Raw genomic sequence first — 12,125 nt, 5'->3', positions numbered from 1 at the left:
ACTATACTCTCCCACTCTTCCATTTGTCTATTCCCCTTGACCTCACTGATCCTCCTACCCCCCAGAGTGCCAGCTTCCTGCTATTCATTTTGTTAAATTGTAAATTAGATGTTAAAATAAGCTATAGCATTGGAATCCTACCTGTGTACCATATTTGAGTTAATTTAGTTGTTTGTGTGTACATATGGTCCTGTATTTGTTCATATTTATAATTTAGGTCTAATTTCTATGTATGAGAGAAAGCTTATGCCCTTTGTCTCTCTCTGAGCCTGACTTACTTCATTTAATGTAAATTTTCCAGGTCTATCCGCTTCCCTGCATATGATACAATATTATTCTTCCTGATGAATGAGTAAAATTCCATTGTGGTATGTGTGGAGTGTGTGTGTGTGTGTGTGTATGTGTGTGTGTATGTGTGTGTGTGCTCATCTATTCGTTCATTGAAGGCTATTTCCCTAACATAACTTGGTTATGGTGAATAGTGCAGCAATGAATATGGTTGTGCAAATGTCTTTACTATATCCTAACTTGTTATCTTTTGCTGGATTGCAGGATAGTTTTTTTGAGGAATCTCCAAATTGTGTTCCCCAGTGGTTGCACCAGTTTACATTCCTATCAACAGGTTTAAAGACAGAGTACTTATTGTAGAGAGAGAGGGGAAGTAAGCATAGTTATCACCATGATTCATACTTTTTAGAAAAGTTTTCTGAGGAGCAGAGAGGGTAAGTAATTTGCTCTACATCACACTGAGAGCAAAAGCCATAGCCCAAGGTCAGACACAGATTTTTTGATTCCTGCAACCGGGCTGCTTCAATTATAACAGGACTTTCTTTCAAACAAAGATAAATTAGATGTTCTTTGTAGTGAGTTAAATTTATAGGTGTTAAGGAATACTTAAGATGAACAAAGGCAGGATCCAGGACAGCAAGTTGAGAGATATTTATGCCATAGCTAAACTTCTCGTTCCTTTTGCTCCATCAATGCTTTACTTAATGACTTTGATAGATCTGACAGTTTTCCTGTGATGTATATGTGTCTGAGGACACTGAAAAGTAAAAATGTCCCCTGGAAATAAAGAATCGCAGTTACCCATGATTGTTGTAATCATGAGCACATCGTCACCCATGGCGGTCTCTGTGGTCATCCTTGGCACACACAGGATAGGCATGGATCCTGGCCCCTGCTTCTACTTCTGATTCAGCCTATCTTTATTGTAGGATCACCTATGTACCAGGCACTCTTCTGGCCCTAGACAATAAAAGATTGAGTTGATAGTTGGTAAACAAAATGTAGAGTGGGTTTCAAGAGTGTTGTTCACCCACTCTAGGAGTGTGAGAAACATGGTAGACCCTTCAGGTGGGAAAATAACTATTTGCTTTTAAAAAGTGTGTGTGTGTGTGTGTGTGTGTGTGCGTGTATTAAAGGCAATCTTTTAAGGTTTCTGAAATTTGTCCCAAGGGCATGCAGTCAACAATCAAACACTCGTCTAGAAAATCTGCTCAAGCTCGGTGAGTGAGATTCTGTGGCATGTTTTCCATGCCAGTTGGTCTCTTCCCTTTTCTTCCCTGTTGAACATAGATGGAAATGCTGCTCTTGAGAGCCCATGCCAAGAAGATGGAACTTCTCCACCCAGCTACTAGTCTGGGGCTATTGTTGTATGTTGGGAGGGGCAGCTGCGAAGACTGGCCCCACCCTGCCCTTGTGAAGGCACTGTGCTTTCATCAGATCAAACTTGTGAACAATGTATTTCAAAGGATGTTGTGTAGAACAATAGAACAATCAGCCAGCAATTAGTGGAGGCTCAGAACTGGGTGTGATACTAGGCACTAAGGACCAACCCAGTTGCTCAAGAAGACTGCGGAAGGCCTCAGATGACAGCTCTAGAAAAGTGTGTAGTGGTCATTATTCAGTGTTGCTGTAATATATCATCTAAAACATCCATTTTTTTGAGAAAGCATGGAACATGAAATTGGAAAGTACAGCCTATACATGTAGGTTGAAGGAAGCCAAATATAAGAATTAATAGATGAAGACTGCAAAGCAGTTATAATAAATATGTTCAAGAGCTACAGGAAGTTGGGTAAGCCTCTGGTTTGTGGGAAGTGTCTGGCCTGAGCTGTCAATATGGAGGTGGTATTGAAGACCTTAGACCAGAATAAAGTAATGAATGGCCACAGAAAAGAATAGATGTCCCAGGAATAAGCCCTGAATTTCTTCAGCATTGAGATCTCAGGGTGATGAGGAGGAGCTAGTTAAAGAGACCATGAAGGAGCAGCCAGAGAACAGGAAGGAAACCAGGAGATGTCCTGGATGCTGAACTAAGAATGTATTTCCAAGAGGTTAGCTCCACCCTTTCCTGCTCACAGGAGTATGCCAGGATGCAATGAGCAGAGAGATGTTCTTATCAAACGAATCCTGGCTTACTCCGAGTTTCCAGACAGGACTTTTTGCTCATTCATCTGTCTGATGAATTGATTGGGTGTTAGGCTGTGAGGTATACCAAGGCTTTACATAGGAAGGTGAGCCACCAAAGACATAGTGCCTGCCCTCAGATGGCTTAGTCTAGTTGGAGGGAAAGACATCTGTCAAGTAGTAGTGTTTTTCTGAGGATGGATCACTAATACTTAGTAAAACTATAGATCTTTGCACCAAAAATGAGAGCTCTAAAGAAAAGAGCACACATCTTGGAGAGAACACTCTATTCTTCCTTTGTACAAAGAAGGCTGTCTGACCTGGAGGGCTGTAGGACCTTATTTACTTAATGTTAATTAGAACCTTACTTCCAGTGTCCTGATGGGTCCACACCTGAGTTTTAAAAGGAAGGTTGACAACCTCTATATTGAAGGAAGGAATATAGGGTTTGAAATCAGAGTCAGGATCACATTTCAGCTCTGGATCTTTCTATCATTCTTTGTCTCTTAGAACCTCAGAATCCTTCTCTGTATGACAGGGGTGGGGGTAGTAAAAGCTCTGTTTTTAGATCATGGCTAGGACTGACTGAGATAAAGTGTGCAGAACATCTGGCATCTTGGTTCTTCTCATTCCTTGGGGAACACATTTGTGTTATATGTTTGTGATATTTCCTCTTCCGGGCCAGTTTTCCCAGAACGGATCTTGGCTGTTTGCTACTTTATGAGGCAGGGAGTTTTTCAGGTTTCTGGTGGGTTTTTTTTTTTTTTTTTCCCTAGGATATCATTCATTTTGCCAGAGTTCTCTCAAGAGAAATGTGGAGAAGCCAGAGCGCCTGCCTCTGGGAGACACTGGAAAAGCAAAACCTCCCTGTGCATGTCTTGTTTATTCTCCTAGTCTTTTACATAGAGCTAATTCAGGTGTCTACTCAACTGTGTAATAAAAGTCAGTAGTTCCCCAAAGCTGCCATAATAACGTGCAGCTCTCTTTGTCTAAGGAAACGTTGTTTGTTAGCGCATCGTGCCAATTTAATCATCTTTTCATGGCCATGTACAGTGGTGAGCCTGCTGAAATCATAGATGCAATTTTTAACCGTCTGGTGGGGAGGGGGCATGAGCACAATCTGATCAGTCTTTCATTTTAAGCTGCATGGTCTAGCCTGTCCGTATTTCTCATTTTAATTAATGTAATTAAAAGAGGATAAAAGGCTGGGTTAAAATTTTATGCATTTGATTATTAGGATCAAGAATAATTAAAATGTATGAAATGTGGCAGATTTCTCAGATGATGGGAAAAAAGAAAGGTCTTTTCTTCTGGATTTAAAGTATGTACATGTTTTTTTTTTTCCTTTAAGCTTTAGAAGTGTCCATGATCTGAGTATATAAAATACCTATAGACAAGGAAGAAGGCTCTCGGTGAGGGTGGGGACTGATCATTGTGTGGATCATGAATAATTTTATCACATAGGGTAGCAACCTCCTTGCTCATCCTGTCTCTGAAAATAAAGTAGAAAGTGATTGTGTGTGTGTGTGTGTGTGTGTGTGTGTGTGTGTGTGTATGCCAGTCCTGGGGGCTTGAACTCAGCACCTAGGTGCTATCCATGAGCTTTTGTGCTCAAAGCTAGTGCTTGAGCCATGGCTCCACTTCTGACTTTTTGGTGTTTAATAGGAGTCTCATGACATAGACCAAGATGCAGTGTATTCATATACTGCTGTGTTAAATGGCATCCCCTTTGTACAACTACTTCAGGGTAATTTTTTTTTTAAAGAGTCTCATGACTTTTCTGACTGGGCTGGATTTGAACTGTGATCCTCAGCTCTTAGCCTCCTCAGATTACAGGTGCGAGCCACAAGCAACCAGCAGAGAGTGATTTTTATCTTGACATTTACAGTTAACTGGGTAGCCTACATAGTTCTTAATAGGCTTTATCTCATCTAGTCTTTTGTAAACTCTAGATAGAAAGGTAGGTAGATAGCTAGCTACTTCCATGCTAACTAATTATTTTGAGTCCATACTATAGTGATGGTTCACTGTAAAAAATATAGATTGGAATATATGTTTATTATAATCAGCAAAGTTTTGGTAATTATACTAGAGATGCTATCAAGGGAAGAGCAAAAGTCTAGATGCTGCTAAGTAGGATGGTATGGGAGAACAGGCTAACTCTATATCTGATACTAACTCTGCATCTGACCTTAATTCTAGATATGATACTGAGTCTGGGTAAGATGTCAGGAGGGTGGAACACCTAGTGCAGTGAAAGATGCGCAGCTTTGCTCTCAGTAGTGTGTGTGTGTGTGTGTGTGTGCGTGCGCCCATGTGTGCACACATGCACATGTGCACGAGCACACACATGCATGCACAACCAGTACTGGAGCTTGAATTCAGAACCCAGGCACTGTTCCTCCCTAGCTCTTCACTCAAGGCTAGCATTCTACACCACTTGAGCCACAGCTCCAACTTCTGTTTTTTCGGTGATTAATTGGAGTAAAGAATCTCATGGACTTTCCTACCAAGGCCGACTTCAAACCTCAATCCCGAGTCTCAGCCACCCTGAGTAGTTAGGCTTACAGGTGTGAGCCACCAACAAACACCTGGTTACTAGCTTAAGTACCAATCTCATGGTTGTTAACTTGATGTCTTTCCAGAGAGCTAAGTTCAGTTCCTTTGGGACACCTTTTTGAAAAGAAGTTAGAGCCTCCTCTTTTTAAAGTTTGTCATATCTCTCTTGATTATTCACTATCCATAGGAAGCTACTCTATCAAAATTACCTTTCGGTCCTAGAAAAATAAAAAATATACGAAAAGAAAAAAAAAAAGATGTCAGGAGGATTCTGTGTGTTGATCAGAGACCAGTGCTATCATTTCATCTCCAAGAATACTATCCCTGACAGCATCCTCACAAAGGGTTTACAAGGACCAACCACTGTAGCAATTGATTTTTGACAGTCCTGGGGTGTCTTGCTAGGCAAGTGCTCTACCCCTGGAGCCACACCCACAGGCCTGTCTCCATTTTGTAAGTGGAGAAGCTGAGCCTTATAGAGGAATGGACTGGAATTACCCAGGGTATGGAAATGAGAGAATATAGAGCCACGTTTGTGTCCGGGTTTGGTAAAGCTCTTGAAATGACAAGACCCTTATTCTTTGGCAAGACGTTATATATCTGAATTGGAAAAGTGATGAGAAATATTTGTGGATCGCTTTCTTTTCTATAAAGGGAGTTCTACCCTCTCTGATGCCTTACTCAACTTCGCTTGCACATTTTTTTTTTTTTTTGGCCAGTCCTGGGCCTTGGATTCAGGGCCTGAGCACTGTCCCTGGCTTCTTCCCGCTCAAGGCTAGCACTCTGCCACGTGAGCCACAGCGCTGCTTCTGGCCGTTTTTCTGTATATGTGGTGCTGGGGAATCGAACCTAGGGCCTCGTGTATCCGAGGCAGGCACTCTTGCCACTAGGCTATATCCCCAGCCCCTCGCTTGCACATTTTAAACATTTGTTTTCTGTGTGATTTCTTTGGTTGGATGTTGTTGTTTGAAAAATCCTAATAATGTAGAATACGTTCTTTGTTTTTCTCCTATTTAGATCCCTAAGTATTCATATAGAACTACTACCAGGGTATTTTTGGTGGTTAATCTTCCTTTTGTTTTAAGGCCCTATAGGTTTAATAGATTGTATGTGTTTTTCTTAATGTCTTTACAAAGCAGAAGTAGACATTGACAGCAGTGGCAGATACAATGAAGATTCTTGATTTCCTGCTCCTTCCTGTGCATCCTCTCTCTCTCTCAGCCTCCTTGCAGTTGGGTGAGGTCACAGAACTAGGTTGATCAAAAAGTATATTCTTCCTCTCCACACCGAATCATGGAAAGACCTATTCATTTCTCTCTTCTTCTGTTGCTATAACTTGGAAATTATGGGTTGAAATTAAAGACACAAGGAAAACAGAGCAGTGGTTCCTTGGGTCACAAACAACCTTGCTTGAGTGAGAAGTCAGTATTTATTGTGTTATATTCTGAGATCTGGGATTATTTGTTACCTCATCATTGCCTAGCCTAACCCTGCTAATATGATGATTCTTTGACAGTCTCCCCTCCTTCCCTTATTTTATTGGATTTGGATATTTGAATGTCAGAGAACCACTTTTGAATAGGTCATTTAAGCACACACATACACACAGTGTACTGCTTTTAAAAATAAATGAATTTGTTGGATGAGTGGTTTAAAACCTTGGTAATATCTCTTGTAATAATTAGGATTTCATAGAATGTCCTTATCTAAACCAACTAGGATAGCACGTTGCCTTTATCTTTATGAAGTTCTCCCCAGATCAGAATTTTACCATTTTTTTTCCCCAAGTGACCCATCAGTTCTTATCTTTGTATTCAGAAGCTTTCCTTAACGTCCAACTGAAAGCCCTCTTTAGCTCATTTAAAGTTCATTGCTCCTTATTTTATGCCGGTGGAAATGGAGATTAGAAATTGCTCATTACACCCTTCCTCATCAGGCTCTTCCTCTAGGAGGTTATGGACCTTGTCATCACTTACTCTTCTCTTCTGTAAGCTAACCAGGAAGATTCACTTAACCTTTCGCCATAATCCTCTAACAAGATTCCGACTAACACTGGCTAGAATGGAAGGATGATTTGATTTTGCAGCCTGCATGGAGCTGCCTCTTTGTCATTACCTGCCATTGTCATGTTGGTGCTGCTCTGCTATCCTGGGCCCATGCAGACAAGCCTTTTAATTCTACATTCAATTCTACATTCCTAGTAGTGTTTATCCTCTCGCCCAGAACTAGCTGCTAAAATTTGACCTTAGCTGCTACAACTTCACCTTGGTAATTTTAGCAGTCTTTTTTAAAAAATTCATTTATAGCTTCTGAATTTCGTGTCATGCTTAGTAAGACCTTCCCCCATCGAAAATTGTTTTCAAATTCCAAACGAGTAAAATTCATTTTGACTTGGGGCCTGACTCAAGTCACCCTTTGCTGATCCCTCCTCGCCTTCACCCATCAGTGCTGGCCTCCTTGTCTCTCCTATGCTCTGCATGCAGTTACGGTCACTTATCTAAACGTTCCAGCATCCTACATAAACAGAAATGTCTGAGAGTCAGCAGTTGTACCCTTATATTCCAACAAAAGTGTGCTCCATTTTACAGGTCTCTGTATCCAATAGAGGACACCCTCTCCTGTGTACATAATGTTAGATAGCAGGCTTCCCTACCCTGTCTGTCATGAGTGTGGGATTTTCCTCATTAGGTAAACATGAAGTACATTTTGTCCCTATTTACTACATCTCTGAAATTTTCAGATTGTTCCTTTACCTTAATTAAATAACTAGCAGCATATTTTCCAAAAATCTCCAAAAGAATGTGCTCTAACATAAAAATAATAATCAGAAGGAATTACCTGTGGGTTTTGTTGTTTTAGCACTCTATGTGAGCATGATTCATAGATATCTAGCTTTCTCAGGACACATGCTTCCCATCATCCCCCTCTAGACTACAATTAGACTTTCTCAACTCACACATGCCCTGTCCCATATCATCACACACATCACATGTGACTCTAATGGCTTACTTAATTGTCTTCCCTTTTTATTGCCCAGGTCTTTTAAGGCTGGGGCTATATCAATCATGGTCACCGTAATGTCCCCAAGGCCTATCACAGTGACAGACAAATAGAGGGTGCCTTATTTAATGGGTAAATGAAGGCGTAGATGAAATATCCAGGGATCTCAGATATATACAGACGGTCCTGGACTTCAAATGACTTGACTGAATGGTGTTTCAATTTGACAGAGGTGCAAAAGTGTTCCGCAGTAGCTACCCGTTAAATGCTAACTTTCAATCTTTACCCAGGCTAGTGATACTCAGTGTGAGACTCTTATGATGTGGGCAGTGAGCTACAATATTTTGTTGATTGCATGATTACAATGGGCAGCAACATGATACTCCATGCTTTACTGTGTTGGGTGGGTGTGTCAAATGCATTTAGAACTTAGGATATCTTCAGTTTATCTCAGCCTATGGGTATGTCACCCCATTGTAAGTTTAGGAAAGCCTGTGTTTGTCTTGCCTTAGTGTATAGCTTTGGAGAAAGAGTTCTATTTGGTTCCCATTGGTGGTTTTTTTGTTTTACTGTTTTCCACCCTAGTTTCTTAGCATAGGGAAAGTGTGCTTTGTCATGGAGAAAAGGATATGTTAGTGGCTCACTCACTTTATAACTTCCCCTAGGAATTAATTCTGTAGCCTTCTCTTTACCCATATCCTAATGAAAATGTCAGGTCTCCAGGTATAGAGCTAGCAAATGTCAGAGTGAGGGTTTGACCCCAGACCATGCATTGTAGGCCTGTTTTCTATTGTGAACTCATATGAAGTGGGCAAGTCTGTGGTCAAATGTGTAGTAGGTGAGGACAAATCACTGGTCACTTTGTGTCCCAGCTTTCCTCTTCACTTCTCCTGCCATTTGCTTCTCATAATTCTCATATAATCAAGGTGCTGACCAGTAGACCCATCTTCACATAAAGAGACTAGGGCATAGGAAGTTAAAATGCATGTCATCTGGCTATACTGGGGTACAATGTCTCTGCTCCTGCTTTGCCATTGGTGACTCCAACCCATTATATTTATTAAGTGTTTTTGCTCACATGCTCGGAGTTCCATGTACCAGAGACCTAAGCAGAGCATTACTCATTTGCTTATCTTCCATTTCCCTTGGTGAAAAGTTATTCCTGGTCCCATGATTTTTCCCCGTGAAAGGTCTTCTGTGAACCGGAGAGGAGCATTTTGAAAGAAGTTATTAACCATTATTAATACAATTATAGGTAACAAAAGATGTAATTTAACTTCCCCACATCCAACAAAGAAATTCATTTGAAGCTTCAGGAGCTCCAGCTGAAAGGGCAGAGCTCATCTGGATGTGGAGGGGGATGTGGGCAGGGAGCCCGCTTGCTGCCTCCGCTGGGGCCTCTGGGCCTGCTGTACCCCAACACCTCTCCCTGGCCACCTCCTTCCCCTATTCACTTGCACCAAGTCCTCACTTGGTGCTTGCTTTTCACCTGTCCTGGGGGCCTATAGGCTACCTACAAAAACTATTGATTTCACTCAGGACTTTACCCACAGAGGAGAAAAATCAATGGTCAATCCTAGTGGACCCAATTTTTTTTTTTTACTACTTCGTTCAAAATATCAACAATAATTATTATGGAGCAAGTGGCATTATGTTAACCATCATTGCTGCCATTCCATTCAATATTTGTGCTTCTAATTGAATTTTTAGTGTGGAAGCTCAGTGCTTGAATATAGACTTGGAAATACCTAGGCCGTAGAACTGTCTGTACAGCAGAGTATGTGCTTAGTAAAAGATTATCTTCTGAGAGAATGGTATCAATAAGGCAAAGATCCCTAAAATTATTGGCACAAAGTTACTTGCCCCCTAGGAAGTAAAGCCAGAATTCAAATGGAAGGCTTTCTTGCTCTACAGATTCCTCCCTTCCCATTTCCCTGAGTAGGCATCTTTGGGACACTCTAAGACAGAGATTCCAGACTCAGAAAGATTCAGGGAAGCTACAGTGTGAGAGTCAGCAAATGTGAGCTCTGGCCAGCCCATCCTTGCTGAAATCCCCGAGTACCATTGGAACAGTCCCTGTTTTCTAAACTGTCCAATGAGCTTCTCTTAAGGACCTAAAGGAGCTGGGGTGACCATGAGCTGGTTTACGATTTGTCATTTTCTCTGTCCACTTGCAATTGGAGGAGAAGGTTGGAGGCTGTGTGTGTCCTATTCACCACCCAAGCCCATGAGGCTAGAGTATTTTATTCCACTGTTGGACTACAACTCAAAAGGTGGTATAGTCCCAGGCCGGCAAACAACTGACACCCTGAAATGTAACTAGGAGAGAAAAAAAGACAGAAAAAGAAAAAAGTACAGTATTTGAAGGCTCAGCGCAGCTTTTGATTTTAAAAGAGAGGGAGAAAAAGAGAGAACTCTTGATTGTTCTTCTGGCGTGGTGCAGTATCTAATCTGAAACAGGCGCTCAGGTTGATCACTGTGCCTAGCTCTGATCCCTGGCACATCAGAGTACTGCTTTCGAAAAGGGGAAAAAAAGACTTGTGTCTTTAAAACATCATTTCTTATATGTTATTCCCTTAAATCCACCAACCCCACATCCCCCAATTCCTTTGGAGACTGCATAGCTAGGTCTTTGCATCAGCAAAGTCTTTCTCTCCCGTGGGTCTCACTGGCTTGGGGATTATTGATTTGGAAGGCGAGGCTAATTTACATGTAAATAAATCTGAGCCCCGGGCAGCCAGGCTGGGACGTCCAGATGCCGTGACTGACTTGCTGACATCACGGCCTCATTAGCATGCGGAGGATGCAGGCTTTGCAACAGCGACTTCTCTGGCACCACCAGCAGCTCCACCGACAGTTATTATTATTATTTTCTGGCCAAGCTGCACATTTCCTGGTTGAGTGGCCTGGGCTTTTTGGAGCAGCTGACTTCGTCTCCCAGGTCTGGCAAGGGCTCAGCTGGTGACGCGGAGGCTGGGGTCTGTGACTTCCTTCCAGACTGTGGTGAAGACGCGGAGTTCAGAGGAAGCTGGGGTTCTCAGGAAAGCGATCGGAGGGCTCGGGTGGACCCAGGGGAAGGGCAGAAGTCCCACTGTCCCCTCCCTCCTCAGCTTGGGGCCTGGTGCATCACCTCTCGTCCAGAGTCAGGGATGGGGTTCTCCCTGGGGGAATGCAGACTCGCCCCGGCTAGAGCCTGCTGCCTGCTGGCTTAGGAAGGAGACAGATTTGCAGAGACGTTGGCTGGAGAAGATGCCCGGGCTGCCTGAGCTTCTGCTGGTGCTCTCAGACACCAGATCCAGGGAGAAAGTGAACTGGGGAAACTGACCAACTCCTCTGTCTGGGGGAAGCTGCTTCCGGGGAGCTGAGCATCTCATCTTCCCTGGAGGTGGGTAAGAAATTTGCTCTCTTAAGTCACAAATGAAACGGAAGTGTGTTTTCCAAGCTGGATGAGAAAAGATCTAGGGTCTTTGCTTGCAGGAAGGAGAGTGTTCTTATCTTGTGACCGGGTAGTGATTTTTGGTGGTCTGGGTACCTTTTGCCATTCTTTTATATATTAGTAAGTTCAGTTTTGCAAAGAGGTATGCCATCGCTCTAATGTATCTTGAAGAAACACTTAGATCTTGATACTTAAGGGGCAAAAGTAGTTCTCTGAAAGCCTGCCTTGCCTCCCTCTCTCCCTCCCTCCTTTCCTTCTTTCCTTCCTTTTTAAGGGTGGAAAGGGTTAAGAACCAAACACCTAGTAGTGTTCAGGTATGGCTGTCATTTCCAGCACATCCTGTCAGAAACCTGTGAGGCCCAAGGATTTTAGCTCAGTCTTGCAGGTAAAAGAACTGGCTTTTGAATTCCTGAGGTTTTAATTTTAGTCAGTGCTCTCAGATTAGAAATGGTGACAGAGACTTGGAGTCTGACTACATAGCCTTTGAAACCACATGATTTCGTTTATTCCCTGCCCTGGGCTGCTTGACTGGAGGTTTGTAGTTTGTTCTCCTCTCCATTTCTCAGAAACCAGTACCGAAGCACTGCTCATCTGCCATGGAGGTGTGGTGATGAAATACAGATTTTAATCCCATTTTTTTCTTTGTTATCTCAGACTCTGCTGGGGTCCAAAGGGACTTTTATGAACTAGAAATCATCCAGGCTGGGATGACTCACTC

General features: G+C 42.4%; 1 protein-coding gene across 3 annotated transcripts in view; it reads left to right on the top strand.

The window, feature by feature from the left end:
- Positions 1-12,125, top strand: part of Prickle2 (prickle planar cell polarity protein 2) — a 305,613-nt gene that overhangs the window by 192,453 nt on the left and 101,035 nt on the right. The window contains exon 1 of one of the 3 annotated variants that reach the window (XM_048356086.1): positions 10,442-11,356. The exons of the other annotated variants lie outside the window; for them this stretch is intronic. The gene's annotated coding sequence lies outside the window, so the exon portion shown is untranslated. Of the gene's footprint in view, positions 1-10,441; positions 11,357-12,125 lie in introns of those variants that run through there. 3 annotated transcript variants of the gene reach the window in all.

The sequence above is a fragment of the Perognathus longimembris genome, chromosome 10 (genome assembly GCF_023159225.1).
Source record: "Perognathus longimembris pacificus isolate PPM17 chromosome 10, ASM2315922v1, whole genome shotgun sequence".
NCBI classification, from domain to species: domain Eukaryota; kingdom Metazoa; phylum Chordata; class Mammalia; order Rodentia; family Heteromyidae; genus Perognathus; species Perognathus longimembris.
The sequence above is the reverse complement of the archived record's forward strand: the minus strand, read 5'-3'. Positions and strand labels throughout refer to the sequence as shown.